At 39.3% G+C, this 17,772-nt stretch overlaps 1 pseudogene; it reads right to left on the bottom strand.

Moving 5' to 3' along the window:
• Positions 1-12,312: 12,312 nt before the first annotated feature.
• On the bottom strand, positions 12,313-14,432 carry LOC111535756 (annotated as a pseudogene).
• Between the last annotated feature and the right edge of the window lie 3,340 nt (positions 14,433-17,772).

The following is a 17,772-nucleotide window of genomic DNA, read 5'->3' as shown; positions in this document are numbered from 1 at the left end:
TTTTTTTTTTTTTTTTTTTTTTTTTTTTTTTTTTTTTTTTTTTTTTTTGAGACGGAGTCTCGCTCTGTGGCCCAGGCTGGAGTGCAGTGGCGCAATCTCGGCTCACTGCAAGCTCGACCTCCCGGGTTCGTGCTGTTCTCCTGCTTCAGCCTCCCGAGTAGCTGGGACTACAGGTGCCCGCCACCACACCTGGCTAATTTTTTTGTATTTTTAGTAGAGATGAGGTTTCACCGTGTTAGTCAGGATGGTCTCAATCTTCTGACCTCATGATCCACCCGCCTTGGCCTTCCAAAGTGCTGGGATTACAGGCGTGAGCCACTGCGCCCAGCCAATGTGTTTTCACAATATGCATAATAAATATGTTGGATTGATACCACAAATGTAAAGATGGCTTAATATTAGAAAATGTGGCTGGATGCGGTGGCTCACTTTGGGAGGCTGACGCGGGCAGATCACGAGGTCAGGAGTTCAAGAGCAGCCTGACCAACATAGTGAAGCCCCATCTCTACTAAAAATATAAAAATTAGCCAGGCATGGTGGCGCACGGCTGTAGTCCCAGCTATTAAGGAGGCTGAGGCAAGAGCATCATTTAAACCTGGGAGGTGGAGGTTGCAGTGAGCCAAGATCGCGCCCCTGCACTCCAGCCTGGGTGACAGAGTGAGACTCTGGGGGAAAACAATAAATAAATAAATAATTTAAATATATATATATATGAAAATGTGAAAATGTAAAGTAATTCACAACTCATTTTTTTTATCTTAGCAAAGTAGGAATAGGGAGGAATTTCCTGAACGTTATAAAGAGTTGCTACCAATAACCCAACTCTAGAAGCATTATTTTTAGTGTTAATTCATTCAACATTTTTCTTTCAAAATTGGCAACAAAGATAGCTTTTACCATCTCCATTCAACATCATACTGAAGCCACTTGTCAATATAATAAGACAAGAAAAACAAATTAGAAGGTATAAAAGTTAGAAAACAAGAAAAGTATGATTTATAGGTTATATAGTTGTCTGCTTAAGAAATTCAAGGAAATCCAGTAAAGTATCTAATAAAGAGAGCTTAGCAACATTGTTGAATATGAGATCAATATGCAAAAAAGCCACACCCCCTTAGAAAAAATAATTTTTTAAAGACCTCTCACACATATTGATACAGAACTGCTGAGCTCCTGGCTAAACCCCACCCTCGAGCCTGGAACCCCTGACCTAAGTAAAAACAGCTGATCCTGAAGGGCTGGGCTTCTGGCTAAACCCCACCCTCAAGCCTGGAACCTCAGCCCTAAGTGAAAACAGCTGACCCCATTTTTCCGCCCAAATAATTGCCTTTTGGCCCACCCTGTCCCCTATCCTGTGCCCATAAAAACCAGACCAGCTGGCAGAAAAAAAAAGGAAAAGAGAAGCACAAGCAGCTAACTGGAGGGGATACAAGCAGCCAAGCAGCAAGCAGAGAAGCAACTAAGCATCAGAGGCTATGGATAAATGTGGCTAACTTCAGAAGGTGCAGTTTCAGAAGGGAGCCCAGCCAGAGACAGCTGGGCTTCAGGGAAAGATCACCTTTTTCCTGCACCATCCCCTTTCCAGCTCCCCTTTCACTAAGAGCCACTTCCACTGCTCAATAAAGTCTTCTGCACTCATGTTTTAAACAGTTCATGTGACCTGATTCTCCCTGGACACCAAACAAGAACTGAGTGTCAAAAAGGGCAGGTGCAAGAGGCTGTCACCCTGACTCTTCACTGAGCTGTTAACACTTAGCCATTGACGGACCGCTGGCTGAGTAAAATAAGCCACTCCATTCCTGTCCACGAAGGGGGTCAAGGTCAAGGTAACAAATACCATCTCAATATTAGCAACAAGTCTTTTTAAAAAAAAAAAAAAATTTTTTTTTTTTTTTTTTTTTTTGAGATGGAATTTAGCTCTGTTGCCCAGGCTGGAGTGCAGTGGCACTATCTCGGCTCACTGCAACTTCTGCCTTCTGGGTTCAAGCCATTCTCCTGCCTCAGCCTCCTGAGTAGCTAGGATTACAGGCATGCACCACCATGCCCAGCTAATTTTGTATGTTTAGTAGAGATGGGGTTTCACCATTTTGGCCAGGCTGGTTTTGAACTCCTGGGCTCCAGTGATCTGCCCACCTTGGCCTCACAGAGTGCTGGGATTACAGGCATAAGCCACTGTGCCTGGCCCATATTAGCAACAAGTCTTTATTATAACTTTAATCAAAACTAATAGAAAAGTACAGTGCCTGTATGGAAAATTATAAAACTTTATTAAAATACATTACAAGGCCTGAATATGCACCATGTTTGTGGATGCAAAACCTCCAATATACATAATGCAATCTACTCAAAATTGCAATAGGGTTTTTCACAGACCCTGACAACTTGATTCTAAAATTCAGGGGTGAGCCTAAGAATCCAAGAATAATCAAGAGAATTCTGGAGAAGCTTAATGAGGGAAAATTTTCCATCCAGCTATCAAGATAATCTAAGGCTTCTTTCTCAAATTAAAAAAAAAAAAAAAAAAAATGTGGTATTGGTGCAGTGGCTGTTAATAACGTAGTGAAAGAGAATTCAGAAACAACTACATGTAAATGTCCAAGTCCATGCAAATTCATACATCAAGGATGATTTGCATAAAAGAACAAAGCTGAAGGCATCACGCTATCCAACTTCCAACTATACCACAGTGCTATGGTAACCAAAACAGCATGATACTGGTACAAAAACTGACACATAGACCAATGGAACAGAAGAAAGAACCGAGAAATAAGACTGCACACCTACAACTATATGATCTTTGACTAACCTGACAAAAACAAGCAATGGGTAAAGGATTCCCTTTTCAATAAATGTTGCTGGGATAACTGGCTAACCATATGCAGAAGATTGAAGCTGGACCCTTTCCTTACACTATATACAAAAATTAACTCAATATGGATTAAAGACTTAAATGTAAAACCCCAAGCTATAAAAACCTCTTGAAGACAGCCTAGGCAATATCATTCAGGACATAGGCACAGGTAAAGATTTCATAATGAAGACACCAAGTGCAAAAATTGACAAATGGAATCTAATTAAACTAAAGAGCTTCTGCAGAGCAAAAGAAACTATCAACACAGTAAACAACCTACCAAATGAGAGAACATTTTTGCAAACTTTGCATCTGACAAAGGTCTAATATCCAGCCTCTGTAAGGAACTTAAACAAATTTACAAGAAAAAACAAGCAACCCCATTAAAAAGTGGGCAAAGGACACAGACAGACATTTTTCAAAAGAAGACATACATGCAGCCAACAATCATATGAAAAAAGACTCAACATCACTGATCATTGGAAAAATGCAAATCAAAACCACAATGAGATACCATACCATCTCACACCAGTCAGAATGGTTATTATTAAAAACTCAAAGAATAACAGATGCTGGCGAGGTTGTGGAGAAAAAAAAACAGCTTATACACTGTTGGTGGGAGTGTAAATTAGTTCAACCATTCTGGAAGACAGGGTGGCAAGTCCTCAAAGACCTAAAGACAGAAATGTCATTCAATCCAGCAATCCCACTAGTGGGTATATACCCAAAGGAATATAGAAATCATTCTATTATAAGGACACAGGCATACCTATGTTCTTTGAAGCACTATTCACAATAGCAAAGACATGCAATCAACCTAAATGCCCATCAGTGACAGATGGGCTAAAGGAAATGTGGATAAAGAAAATGTGGTACATATATGCCATGGAATACTATGCAGCAATAACAAGGAGTAAGATCATGTCCCTTGCAGGAACATGGATGGAGCTGGAGGCCATTTTAAAAGGTTCTTAACCTTTTAAAAAATAGTGTATTGTAGAGAACTGATATTTTCTCCTCTATAAGAACCTTTAAAAAATGGTGTGACATAGGGATCTGATACTTTTTCTTCTATAAGAACCTTTTAAAAAGTAGTGTGACGTAGGGATCTGATATCTTTTCCTCTATATAAAGTGCCAATTATCTTAGTATCGTGGCACATGTATACCTATGTAACAAATCTGCCCATTCTGGACATGTATCCCAGAACTTAAAGTATAATTTTAAAATTTAATTAATTAAAAAGTTACTTTGTTATATACAAAATGAGTATTAAATAAGTTTTTTTTAAAAAAAAAAAACTTCTTAATGAATTAAAAACCTAACTTTGCAAAGTGGAACTTCCAGATTTTTGGAATATCTTCATCACTTCAAGGTAGAAAAGAATCTCTTACAAAAGACACAAAAATACAAACCACAAAGAATTGCTCCTTTCTTTCAAATAAAATATGGCTTGTTCTGATATGCTGGATTTTTGCAAGATCTAGTAGCTCACAGGATGTTGGCCTCAAGTTCTGGAATGAGTATTCCAGGGAATGTGAACAGTATTATGTCATCCTGTGCAACAGCAGGAAAGAGGTTTTCCTACATTATGTATATTTTATGTCATTTCTGTGTTTTGCCTTGATGGCCTAGTATACCTTCTAGGGCAAGGTGGAAGCAGCAGTGCCCATGTGCCCTTACAGCAGGCTCTGAAATATTTCTAGGTATAGACCTGTCCCTTTGAGAACCTAATCAAAGCTATAGATAAATGTAGAATATATATATTGTAGGAGAGGCCCCTAGTGACAATATCCATTCTTGCCATCTTGGACATCAGCTTCTTTTGGAGATAGTTGAGGATATGTAACAGTTCTCTCCAGTAGAATGTGAGCATAAGTGACTTCTGCCAGTTCTGAGACTACCTATGAAATCCTCCCATGGGTGCTCCTCTGTGCTGTGTGTCCCTTCTGGCTAAGATGGTGTTGCTCACACCAACTTTGGAATCCATGAGTTGAAGATAATAAGCAGCCATAGTCCTGACACCTAAGCATCCATATGGAGTAGCACCTCTCTGCTAACATAAATAGCCACTATGGATTCTTGTGTGAAAAAGAAATTTCCTTGATCCATTAAATTGTGAGAATCTTAGCTTAACTGATGCATATATTCACACACCTTTTGAACGTAATCTCAGGGGTTCAATGACACCCTGTAGCCTAGATCGTGGATGGATCAGAGAAAAGGAGAGACTCGAATGTACTGCCCCTAGAGTGAGCACTCACTATAAGTGGACAAGTTAGAGATGTGACACCTTTGCAGAAACTCTGCTGGATTGGGCACTGATTATGTTGAACTGAATGACTCTGCCAAACTCTTGCATCTCTCAGAGGCCAATATATACTCTGCCAGATACAGAGACAGAGTACATTCCAGTTATTTTTTTTTTTAAAGGACACAAATGGAAGACTAGTTAGCAATATCAGGAACAAACTACTGATATACACAACATGGGTGAATCTCAAAACATGATGAGCAAAACATGACACAAAACAGTACATACTACATGAGTTCATGTTTATAAAGCTCTAGAATAGAAAAAACTAATCTATGAGCATTGATTGCCTTTGGGGTGGGGATTGACTGAAAAGGCACACAAGGAAACTGCAATTAGGGAAATGTCCTGTATATCTTGCTTTGTGTGGTGGTTACATGGGTATATGTAAATATGTAAATAATATTTACATGGGTATATGTAACCACCACACAAAGCAAGATGCAAGACATTGCACTGAACATTTAAGATTGGTAGAATTTATCGTTTATAAATTATACCTCAATAATATATTTTTTAATTCAAATGAGGCAGGTTGTGGTGACTCATGCCTGTAATCCCAGCACTTTGGGAGGCCAAGGCGGCAGATCACTTTAGGCCAGAAGTTCCAGACCAGCCTGGCCAACATAGCAAAATGCTATCTCTACTAGAAATACTAAAAATTAGCTGGGTGTGGTGGCATGCATCTGTAGTCCCAGCTACTTAGGAGGCTGAGGCAGCATCGCTGGAGCCTAGGAGGTAGAGGTTGCAGTGGGCCAAGATCACGCCATTGCACTCCCGCCTGGGTGACAGAGCGAGACTCTGTCTCAAAAAATAAAAAAAAGAAAAGCAAATGAAATTATTGGGGTCTATCCATACAATAATATTTCTAAAACTATTATGGAATAATGTTCAGCCATTAGATCCTTTGGGAGCTACTGTTGTGATTAACCACATACTATCACTATAACACCTAACAGCAGAAAGTGATTGTACTCCTAGGTAAAACCAAGACACATGATAAACATGTCCTAAGACAAATTATAAGAAACAAGTTAATAGTTTGTTCCTATACATAAAGCTTGTGGTTTCTTAGAGATAGCATCCTAATTCCATGTAACCATAAAATATACTTTGATAATCAGTGTGTATGGTTTTTCTGTCTGTAGCGGGATAGAAGAATTAATTGACAGGACTCTATTTTGAGATTCTTATTCCGTATTGTCTTCTCCCTGTATTTCCACTTTTCCCTCTCTCATTGTTGCATAGTAATATACTCTGTGCTTATTGCTCAAGAAAGTACACGACACGACAGGAAACAGAAGAGCCAAAAATCTTTACAGAAAGATTAGGAGAAAGGGATTTAAAAAGTGGTGTGAATAGACCTTAGTTCCATAGACTAAAAACAGATACTCTATAAGTGAAAGAGTGATAAACAGAGGTCTGTGTATCCTGAGAGCAGACAAGTCATCTGCCCTGCTTCCCAGCAGTGAGGCTGGGGAGACAACAAGACCCTGGAGAACAAAAGACTTCAAGGGATGGGAATTCTTAGGTAGATGGACCCTAGAATAGCTTAGTCACAGATGCCTATGTCCCATTAATGGCATAGTGGCAATGGACTTGGGCAAATGAAGTAGCAAAGTTAACCTCTAATGACCAAAACTAGCTGGACCTTCTCCAACATGTTGCAACTACAGAAAACCCTGGAATGCTGACTGACTTGGGTAGCTATGTGTAATTCCCTAAGAATGAAAGAAAACTCCAAAAAGCTGAGCTCCTGTTTCCCCACTAACTCTGAAGAATAAGGGTACCAGAGCAGGAATTTAATCTGAAATAAAGAAAAATACTCTTGCATATCTAAATTTATTGATGGGATGATTCAAATCTACTGTACTGGCCAGATTCAGTGGCTCACATCTATAATCCTGGCACTTTGGGAGGCCAAGGCAAGAGCATTGCTTGAGCCCGGGAGTTCAAAACCAGCTTGGGCAACATGGAAACATCCTGTCTCTATTTTTAAAAATAATTTAAATAAAGAAAAGAAAAGGAATAAGCCCACTGTATTAGTTTGATAAGGCTAGTATAACGAAATATTGCAGACTGGCTGGCTTAAGCAACAGAAATTTATTTGCTCAAAGTTCTGGAGTCTGGCAGTCCAAGGTCCCAGTGTTGGCAGGGTTGTTTCTTCTCAGGCCATTCTCCTTGGCTTGTCTTCTCCTTGTATCTTCTCTTCATATTCCCTAGGTCTGTGTGTATCTATGTCCTAATCTCCTCTTCTTATAGGGATATGAGTCGTGTTGAATTAGGACCCATCCATGTGACCTCATTTACCTTAATTACTGTTTTTAAGGACCTATCTCCAAACAGACACATTCTAAGGTACTGGGGTTTAGAACTTCAAATTAGGAATTTAGAAGGGGAAATGTTTCAGCCTATAATACCCACTAACTGTGGAGTCCTCATCCATGATTGCCAGGAATCCTTGGGCACCTCATGTCTACACCATGGAAAGATTACAAATCCCAGAGTAAGAACCACTTTGGTATAAGACATAGTCACAACCTGGAGAGGATTACTATGCAGACAAGAGGTGACCTTACAGAAATCACTGCTAATTTGCAGAATACAAATTGACTGTAATGAGTTTGAAGCAGTAGCAGAGGACACTTTAAACCCCTTGGGAAGACGCAGTGTGATCAGAAGAAAGAAAGTGATAGCACTTGAGCGTTACTAGGATTTGCTGATGAGGATAATTTATTTCCAATATCTAAGAAAACATCTAGAAAGGAAGGAGTATGAAAAGTTATCTTTAAAAACTTTTTCTGAGACTTTAGGTTTCTGAAAGATTAACAGTAGAAATTACTGGACTTCTTCCCAGAGAGAGATCTGCCCTGACTTGTAGAAATTTAGATTGAGAGAGCATGAATCTGACCATTAGGGACAAGTTTTGGCAAGTGTATTAAACTGAGTACCATAATCAGTTCCAAGATGAACTTGAATGAACACAATCCTCCCCTTCTATAATTTCTTTCTTTTTTTTTTTTTAGGACAGATTCTCGCTTTGTTGGCTAGGATGGAGTGCAGTAGCACAATCTAGGTTCACTACAACCTCCACCTTCCAGGTTCAAGTGATTCTCCTGCCTCAGCCTCCCGAGTAGCTGGGACTACAGGTGTGTGCCACCATGTGTGGCTAATTTTTGTGTTTTTAGTAGAGACAGGTTTTCACTATGTTGGCCAGGCTAGCCTCTAACTCCTGGCCTCAAGTGATCCACCTGCCTCAGTCTCCTACAGTGCTGGGATTACAGGCAGGAGCCACCGTGCCTGGCCCCCGCTTCCGTAATTCTTCCAACAGGCAAAGGAGAGGGAAGAGGTAGAATTGCTGCTTATCTTCTCAAGCAGGAACACTGAGTCAGCCTTTGTTAGCAGCACTACCAGTGCTAACACAATGAACAAATGAATGAAGTGGCCACCATGGCAAAGAGGGAGGCTGCATGGGCCCAAGAGCATGGGTTTCCACTTACCAAAGCTGATCTAGCTAGAGCTACTTCTGAACCTTCAAACTGCCAACAACAGAGACCAGCTCAGCCCCTAGATTCTTTGATGAGACCAACTAGTAACTTGGTAACAAGATTGCTAGGTTGGGCCTCTTCTTTCTGGACGGATTAGTGGTTCATTTCCTTAGGAATAGACACCTAGTCTGGATATGTCATTTCCTTTCCTGCCCTTGGGGCCTCAGCCAGTATTGCTATCCAGGGCTTATGGAATGCCTGACCTACAGGCATGGAATACCATGCAACATTCAACCTGGGCATTTAGTTTACAATGAAGAAGGTGTATGTGGGCTTATCACATACTGCACCATCCAGAAGTTTCCTACTAACGGATGGAATGTTGCGATGAAGACGCAGCTAAGGCACCAACTTGGGACAGTACCTGGCAAGAATACAGAACTATTTTTCAGGATGCATTATATGCATTGGATCAGGGATGCTTATGCAGTGCTTTGCCACTAACAGGAAAAATACATGGGTCCATGGACCAAGAAGATGGAAGCAGAAGTGACCCCACTTATCATCACTGTCAGTGACTCCCTGCAGCACCTCGTGCTTCCCTTCACACAACTTTGGGCTTTTCAGGGTTAGAGGTTCTGCACTCTTGCAAAGTTCCCATTGAACTACAAGCCATGGTTGTTGTTGCCTGGGCAAATTGGGGTCCTTATGCCTAGAAATCATCAGACAAGTGCAATCACCATCCTTTCAAGAATAATCCACCCTGATAATTAACAGGAGGAGATAGGGCTGCTGTAATTAAATGGGGACAGGAAGGAAGAGGTATGAAACTCACAGGGCCCACTTGGGTGCCTCTTGGTACTCCCTTGTCCAACTATGGCTATGAATGGACAAATATCACAACTAAAGAAGAGAATGGTTACGAAAACACAGACCTGTGAGGAATGAGGGTTTGGGTCACACCATGAGGTACATTAGCAAGACCAGCAGAGGTGTTCACTGAGGGTTTAGATAATTAGCATGTATAATAAGGGAAGAAGAGAGTGAGTACTATTTTTGATCCTGAGACCAACTATTGTGATGAAGCCTGACATCCATCCTGCTAGTCTTCCTCTTCTAAGAAGTTTTCCCTCAGGAAAAGAGGCCCATCAGACACTTGGAGGTGCTGCTACCCCAACAAGTTTGGAGAAATAGCTCCACACGGAGCAAGGGGTGGACTATAGAAGACACGGAAATGTGCCATTCAGATCCCTTTCAAGAAAGCACACTGACCAGCTGCAAATAGTATAGTTAGCTAATAGCCCGTGGTATTTAGCGCCTTCAGGGTCCTGTGTAGCTTTGGAAGTGGGTTCATATTCCTCTTGGGGCATCCTTTCAACCAATAAATGAGCAAAGAGGTGATAGCCGAGGTTATGTTTTTCTCATGGTGTACCATGCCCAATGACTGAGCAAGAAGAGCCCAGTGAGAAGTTTCTCTGATGGACCATCTTTGCTCCCAAGATCCACGTTGGGATAGCAAAGACTTTGTAGGGTCTGTATCACGATCTGATGGCATCCCCTGCCCTATCCTGCTTCTCTATCTTTTCCGTTCACAGATGTTACTCACCAATGAACCCTCTGCACTCCTAAATCTCCCCCATCTACTTCCTGAGAACTCACCCTATAACAAGTCTTTTCCATAGCTACTATCCTATTGATCTTACTATTTATCTTTAAAAATTTTTCATGTAATAATCTTTTTGTTGAGATTTCAAATTGCCTGAACTGAAATTGTTATGGTATTTGCTTACTGTACTTTACCCCTTTGCTTACCCTAGTACTGTAGATACTTTTAAAAAAAAAAAAAAAAACTTGCAAAATCAGACCCAGGATGTATTTATCAATGCAGTTCATTTTACTCTTGTGTATCTCATTAATTATTTTGCTACTGACTTCCTTGGGTTTATGTTGTTATCCTCTTTCTTTTCTGGTGCTGAACACTCAGTTAATTTTTTTCTTCCTTTTTAATAATTTTTTTATTATTTATTATTTAATAATTTTTTATTATTTATTTATTTATTGGGACAGAGTCTCACTCTGTTACCCAAACTGGAGTGCAGTGGCACAATCATAGCTTACTGTAACCTCAAACTAGACTCAAGCAATCCTTCCATCTCAGCCATCTCATGAGTGGCTAGGACTACAGATGCGTATCACCACACCTAGCTAAATTTACTTTTTAATTTTTTATAGAGATGGGGTCTCACTACATTGCTGGTCTTAAACTCCAGTCTTGAAGCGATTCTTCCTTCTGGGCCTCACAAAGCACTGGAATTACAGGCATGAGCTGCTGCACCCAGCCCTTAATAATACTTTTTTTTTTTATCTGAGTTTTGTTTTCTTTTTTTTTTTTTTAATCTGAACAGAAAATAAGTATACAAGTTAGCTAAACAGAAGTGGTAAAAATTGAATGTTATGTATTATGGAATTCAGTACATCAGTTTACTTCGGTAGCCAGTGATTGTTATAGTTAATTCTGCAAAAAAACAAAACCAGTTATGCAGAAACAAGAGTATAAAATGCCCCTTTCAGAAGCTCAGTTTGAGAAAGTGATTTCATATCTAGCTTATTGATTATACTCAGTTTCAGTTCTCCTTGGGCAAATAATACATAAAGTCATTAACGATGGTTTGATGAACTGAAATCATGTTCTCTTAGGATCGTTCAACATAATAACCCAAATATTAAAAAGTTATTCAAGATTCACAGAGATGAAACAGTGCCTCAGAAACATAATTCACCCATGTATATATAATAATTTTAGAACATACTTTTTAAACATAAAATCACAGTCAAAGACAGTGATAGCATTGCACACTCAGTGCATTACTTCATGTAGTGCCTTCCTATGGCTCATCTGGAGTTTAATACCAAGTAACCACCACACTTCTAATAAATGGGCTTCTAACACACACAAATTTGTCTAATTCTTTAAAAAATCTAAAACTTCCATAAGACCTTGAGCCTGGCATGTTAAGGACTTTGTGTTTTAATATCCCAAACATTGGGAAGATTAGTGTGATACATGGTAACCCCTCCTTGTAAGCAAGACTGCACATATACTTTAAACAATTCAATACTGCAGACTGAGAGGGGTACATTTATCATTTAGTTAAGGAAAATCAAAATGGCTTTCCTGGAGTCAAATGCACTCCAAGACACACACAAGGAATGAGTATTACTGTAGCAGCTAAAGAAATCTGCCACTGTATAATAAATGCTGTTATGCAATGATGTTATACATTTAAATAATACATTATGATTTGTTTCCAACTACCATGGGGCACAGGAAAATGAAACTGAAGACTACCTGGCTAGAACAGGACAAATGATAACCTGGTTTTAAGTAGGGTTCTTCATTGAAGGAAAAGATAGAGCCATAAAAGTCCAATTAGCTGACTTCAAATGGTTTACATCCCAGGATGAATCAGGTTACAGTGATTGAAGCCCAATTTAATTTAGGCAGATTTTTAACCACAAGAATAAGGACATTCTTAGTACATATTAATAATTAAACCAACATATACACAATTAGCAATATCCTATATAATATTAAATGTTTTAACAACTTGTTCTCCATTATTCTATATCTAGTTAATTTGTTGCTTTGTTTTAAAAAAAAAAAAAAAAACCAAGCTCAACTTTATTTTACAACGTACTTTGCATTTCTAAGTGTATTCTGTAATTATTTCATTGAAGCAGGTATAGTTCTTCAGATTTCTCTAAGAGCCAAACTCAACTGTATCTTCTGTTATCTGTTTGAATTCATAGTTGCCTCTGCCATCCATATGCAGGTAGTACTCATGATGTTTCCAAAGAGATTTCCTATGAGATACAGTGAAGAGTGATGCCGACCTTTCAACAATGACTGTAAATGTAGCCTTCCACATCGACACTAACTGCACTTGTGCATTCGTCCAAAATGGCAAACTGGAGTTTATGATAAAATAATCTTGCCATTGCCATTCTTTGCTTTTCTCCACCACTGAGTACATCCATCCAACCCTAAATATTGTCCCAGCCTCCTTCACGTTCAAGGATATGACCCAACTGGACGTTGTCTAAGTATTCCTTCAGTACTAAGTCAGATATTCCCTACCTTTTCTGATCTTCTCGTCCATCTGGATATATCACTTGGTCTCGAAGTGTTCCAAGGGTCATGTAAGGTCTTTGAGGAACATAAAATAACTTTCCTCTCTTGGGTTTAGTTAGACGTCCTCCAAAAAGAGGCCATAATTCACCAAGAACACGGAAAAGAGAACTTTTTCTGCAGCCATTAGGACCACAAATTAGAACATTAGCCCCAGATTGAACTTCAAAATTAAGGTCACGGATCAAAACGTCTCCATTTGGCGTTGCTAAAGGAACATGATCAAACTTTATAATGTTATCTGCAATAATGATTTCTCCAGCACCAGGTATCAAGGGAATGACTTGTACTCCTTCAATACCCTTTTCCTGTTGTGAGACCATTGTGCGCTCATATTTGCCATGATTTAAACCCTTCAGTACTTGCATTAATTCTGTAATCCGAGCAGTAAAACCAGCCATCTAGTCATCCCACGCCCAGCCAAAACGATTCGACCCAGAGCTTGAGACATTCGCAAAAGCATTCTTCCACTTTGGTAGTAATCCTCTAGAAGTTCCTAATGTGTACTCTTGAGATGTCGAGGATGAGACAAATCTAAGAAAGGGCGACTGACAACTAGGTAACCAACCACAGTGGCAAGGTATTTGGCAATAATGTTATCAATGAAGCCCACTGAAAAACGAAACAAAATGAAATCATGTAGGTGCTCCACCAGTTTTCAGAAGACTGAGTGGACTGTCTGTTTTTCTCTTTTATTCCCATTGTAAAAGGCAATTTCTTCACTGTTTGTGATGAGCCGAGAATTAACATATCTATATTCTCCTTCATATTTTTGCTCAGTTACTGTCATCCTACCAATGGGTCTTCTAAGTCGAGTTAGGAATAGCCCAGAAACAACCAAGTAGGCCATCATGCTTGCTGGGCCCTGAGCTCCAATTGCACTCGTTAACTTAAAGATATACAAAACTATGTCTAAAAATGGCTTACTAAGATTTGAATACAGATCGACTGCACTGTTACAAAATTTTTCTACATCTTGTGTAAGCAGCTGGTCTGGATTAGCTATTCTGTTGTCCAGATTTCCCATTTTATAATATGTGAAAGATTGAAGATACTCCTCATAGAGGTATTTAGTGAGCCTTACTTGGAAGCACAGTTTAAGCTCATTTAACAAATACTTCAAGAAGTTATTAACCAGAGAGATAAGAGGCATGACAGCGATGAAGTTGAATAAGTATCTCTTGAAATCTTTCCTGCTACGACCAATGATACCACTTTCAATTAGTGTTCCATTTTGAATCATCCAAACATCACAATACGTTCGAGACATCAGCGTAACAGCAATAAGTACCAAGTAACCTGTCTCTAGAACAAAATGCAATAAGTAACACATTGTGTAATGTTCTAGGGACCACGATTTTCAGAATCTGTGCGAGCCTTGAGAAAAACACCTTGTCCACCACAGCTCGCTCCTTTTTTCCCTCTTTCTCATTGTTCTGTAATGGTGGTTTTCCACTTTTCTTACCGTGCAGGCCGAAGGCGCGGCGCCGCTTGTGGAGCAGGCAGAGCAGCAGGAACGCGGCACCAGCCAGCGAGGAGTTTCGCGCTGTCAAGTACTTGCTGAAGGCCGCCATGGCACTGCCAGTAGGAGACAGCCGGCGGAGGGGACGCGGCGGCGGATACCTTAGTGCAGGAAGCGCGGGGGAGACTGGGACAATAATACTTTTTAAATGCTCTCAACTTGGTATACAACTCAGTTGCTTGGGCTAATCTTTACATTTTTCAACAAGGCCTCCTGGGTGTTGCTATGGTCTGAACATTTGTGTTGCCCACAAATTTATATGTTGAATTCTAATCACCAGGGTGATGATATCAGAAGGTAGAGCATTTGAGAGATGATTAAGTCATGAGGTCTCTGTGCTTATGAATGGGATTAGTGCCTTTGGAAAAGAGGCCTCAGAGAGGTGCTCTGACCCCTTTCACATGTGAAGACACAGCAAGAAGGTACCATCTGTGAACCAGGAAGTGGGCCCTCATCAGACACCAAATCTGCTGTTGCCTTCATCTTGAACTTCCCAACCTCCAGAATTGTTTTAAATAAGTGTCTTTTGTTTAAAAGCTACCCATTTTAGTGTATTTTATTGTAGCAGCCCAAATGCACTCCAGCAATGATCTATATTTTAGTCTCGGCACATCTTTAAGTGTTTTTTTTCCCTTAAAAAACTATGTTGGAACTAAGAAACCCCTTCAAATCTACACAAATAGGTCTTTGTGTAATAGGATTATAAATAAGTATATAAACCTTCATAAAATAGGTTCAGGAAAGTTTTCTTCTACCATACATTTAATTGTTGCTTTTGCTCATTTCAGTCTTCTTCGAGAACAGCCTTATCCACATATTGGCTCTGAGATCTCTGTTCTCCATTCACTCACTTGTCATTTTTATCTCTTTGCCTTTCCCCATTGCATCCTAGGAGAGCTTATAAACTGTAAAATCCACATTACTAACTATTATCCAGAACATTTTTATCTTTAATTACTCCAATATAGATTTTATTTAGAATGCATTTTAATTTTTCTCGCATGTCTCCCTTTTGTCTTCCATTTTCTTTTTCATCTTATCTGGTTATCTTTTTAAAAAAAATCTCTCATGCTGTTAACGTTTTGTATCAACCTGCCCTTTTCACAACCTGCCTGTTCCAATTTATTTAAAACCACTTTTTTGCACTCCGTTAAATATACCTACCTCAATATCTAGCACTTTCTAGTTACACAGTAAATACTTGTTGAATTAATTAATTTTAAATGAACAATTGAACCTTAGACTGTAGGTCAAGTTCCATAGTAAATGGAAAAGAAGCTATGCTAACAAAATTGGCAGTGCATCCAAAGGAAAATGAAATGTCTTTACTTTTTGTGTTCCAAGTTTTATTCAAAGTCTGTTTTTAACGTGTAGTTAAAAAAAATGTATCCCAAATCTAAACCTGTTTAGTAGTAATAACTGAGTATCATTAATCCTGGATCCAGCTTATATAATAAGGCACTTCTTTTTAAAAAAAATTGTCTTGAAGAAAAAATTTCTCTCTGAAACATTGAAATCTCCTGCTCACTTTCTTGCACTCTATGAATATATTTGAAGCTACTTCTTTTTGTGTTTTGCTGGGAAAAGGTCCGAATTTGAAACATTAACAATAGCACAGTTAAAAAAAAAAAAAAAAAAAACTCTTCTGGTCATTTTAACCAGCCACAAGTGGCCAGAGTAAACTTCCTTCATGAAAGCTTCTTGCCTAGAGGTGGAACTGGGTCATTATATCTGTACAATAACCACCCCTACAAACAACATATGAATGCCAGATGGTTGGAACTGTTCCATTAAGAAACTGATGTCTTCATTGTTTGAAATTTGATTTTGTAGCTTTCTCCATAGAGTGATTTGATTGCAGCATTTGGAAGCTTTGAAAGCTTTCCCATAAATTATTCCACCTCTTGAATGTGAAAGTAGGGTAGGCTCATTAGCCTGTTTTTCCATTAGTATGCTACTTCTACCTTCTTACTCAGAAGTGGATAATTTAGGCAGAATTCATAAAAAGAAAATATGGGTTTTGAGCTTTGGTTGTTTCTTCAAGGAACTTGCTACTGCATATTTCTCTCACTTTAAACTTTTTATTTATTTTATTTTGTTATTGTTGTTTTGTAGAGATAGATTCTCTCTACGTTGTCTAGGGTAGTCTCAAACTCTTGGCCTCAAACTCCTGGCCTCAAGCAAGCCTCCTGCCTCAGCCTCCCATAGTGTTGAGATTACAGGCATGAGATTGAGATTACACTTCACCCAACCACTTCTTTCACTTTGTTCATTGAATATTTATGTAGGAATTTTCATGAAAAATAACATAGTAATCACTAACAAAGTTCTTACTGTGTCCTTATCTGGCTCTTATATTACTTTCAAGTTCTTACACTACTCCAAACATTTTGTACACATTAATTCCTATAAGCATCACAACTCTGTGAAGTGAACTTACCTAAGATCAAGTAGGCAGTAAGTGGCAGAACTAGCATTTTGATACAGTCTGTGTTCTTAGCCACCTCACCACACACCACATTGTCAAAGTCCCAACTAATCTATCTTGTTCAAAAGAACAATGGTAAAACAAAATTCTCTGCTCCCCTTTTAGTCCTCATCAATATGAACAGATCCTTGGTATTATTGTAACAAATGGCTTGTCTATTCCAAGCCTTAGAGAAAACCCCACGGTATACAACCACGTATCAATAGGTCCAATCTTTAAAGAATCTTGGAGAGCCGGTCAGGCACAGTGGCTCACACCTGTAATCCCAGCACTTTGAGAGACCAACGTGGGCAGATCACGAGGTCAGGAGATCGAGACCATCCTAGCTAACACGGTGAAACCCTGTCTCTACTAAAAATACAAAAAATTAACTGGGTGTAGTGGCGGGCACCTGTAGTCCCAGCTAGTCAGGAGGCTGAGGCAAGAGAATGGCGTGAACCTGGGAGGCGGAGCTTGCAGTGAGTTGAGATGGCACCACTGCACTCCAGCCTGGGTGACAGAGCGAGACACTGTCTCAAAAAAAAAAAAAAAAAAAAAAAAATCTTGGAGAGATCCATTATTCTGTTTACTAAATAAAAGATTTTTTTTATCCCTAAAATTCTTTACAACCTATTTTGCTATGACTCTTGGTGTTCCCTATTTTCTTAAAGTGAAACATGAAATTTTAAAAAATATCCATCTGCAGAAGAAATAAGGTGTAGCATGAAGTTACAGAAAATGGAAGTGACCTATAAAATCAACACTACAAGGAGTTTTGCAACATGGTCATTACTGTGATATTATTCAGGATCAGTAGGTCCTAGTGGGAAGACATATGCCTGCCCTGAAAGTGAAAGAACATGGGGGCACGATAACCACAAACACTTGGAATAAGACACTGCAAGAGGAAGACTCAGGGAAACTCAGTAGTTTAAAGGGAT

The sequence above is a fragment of the Piliocolobus tephrosceles genome, chromosome 14, assembly GCF_002776525.5.
Source record: "Piliocolobus tephrosceles isolate RC106 chromosome 14, ASM277652v3, whole genome shotgun sequence".
NCBI lineage: Eukaryota > Metazoa > Chordata > Mammalia > Primates > Cercopithecidae > Piliocolobus > Piliocolobus tephrosceles.
The sequence above is the reverse complement of the archived record's forward strand: the minus strand, read 5'-3'. Positions and strand labels throughout refer to the sequence as shown.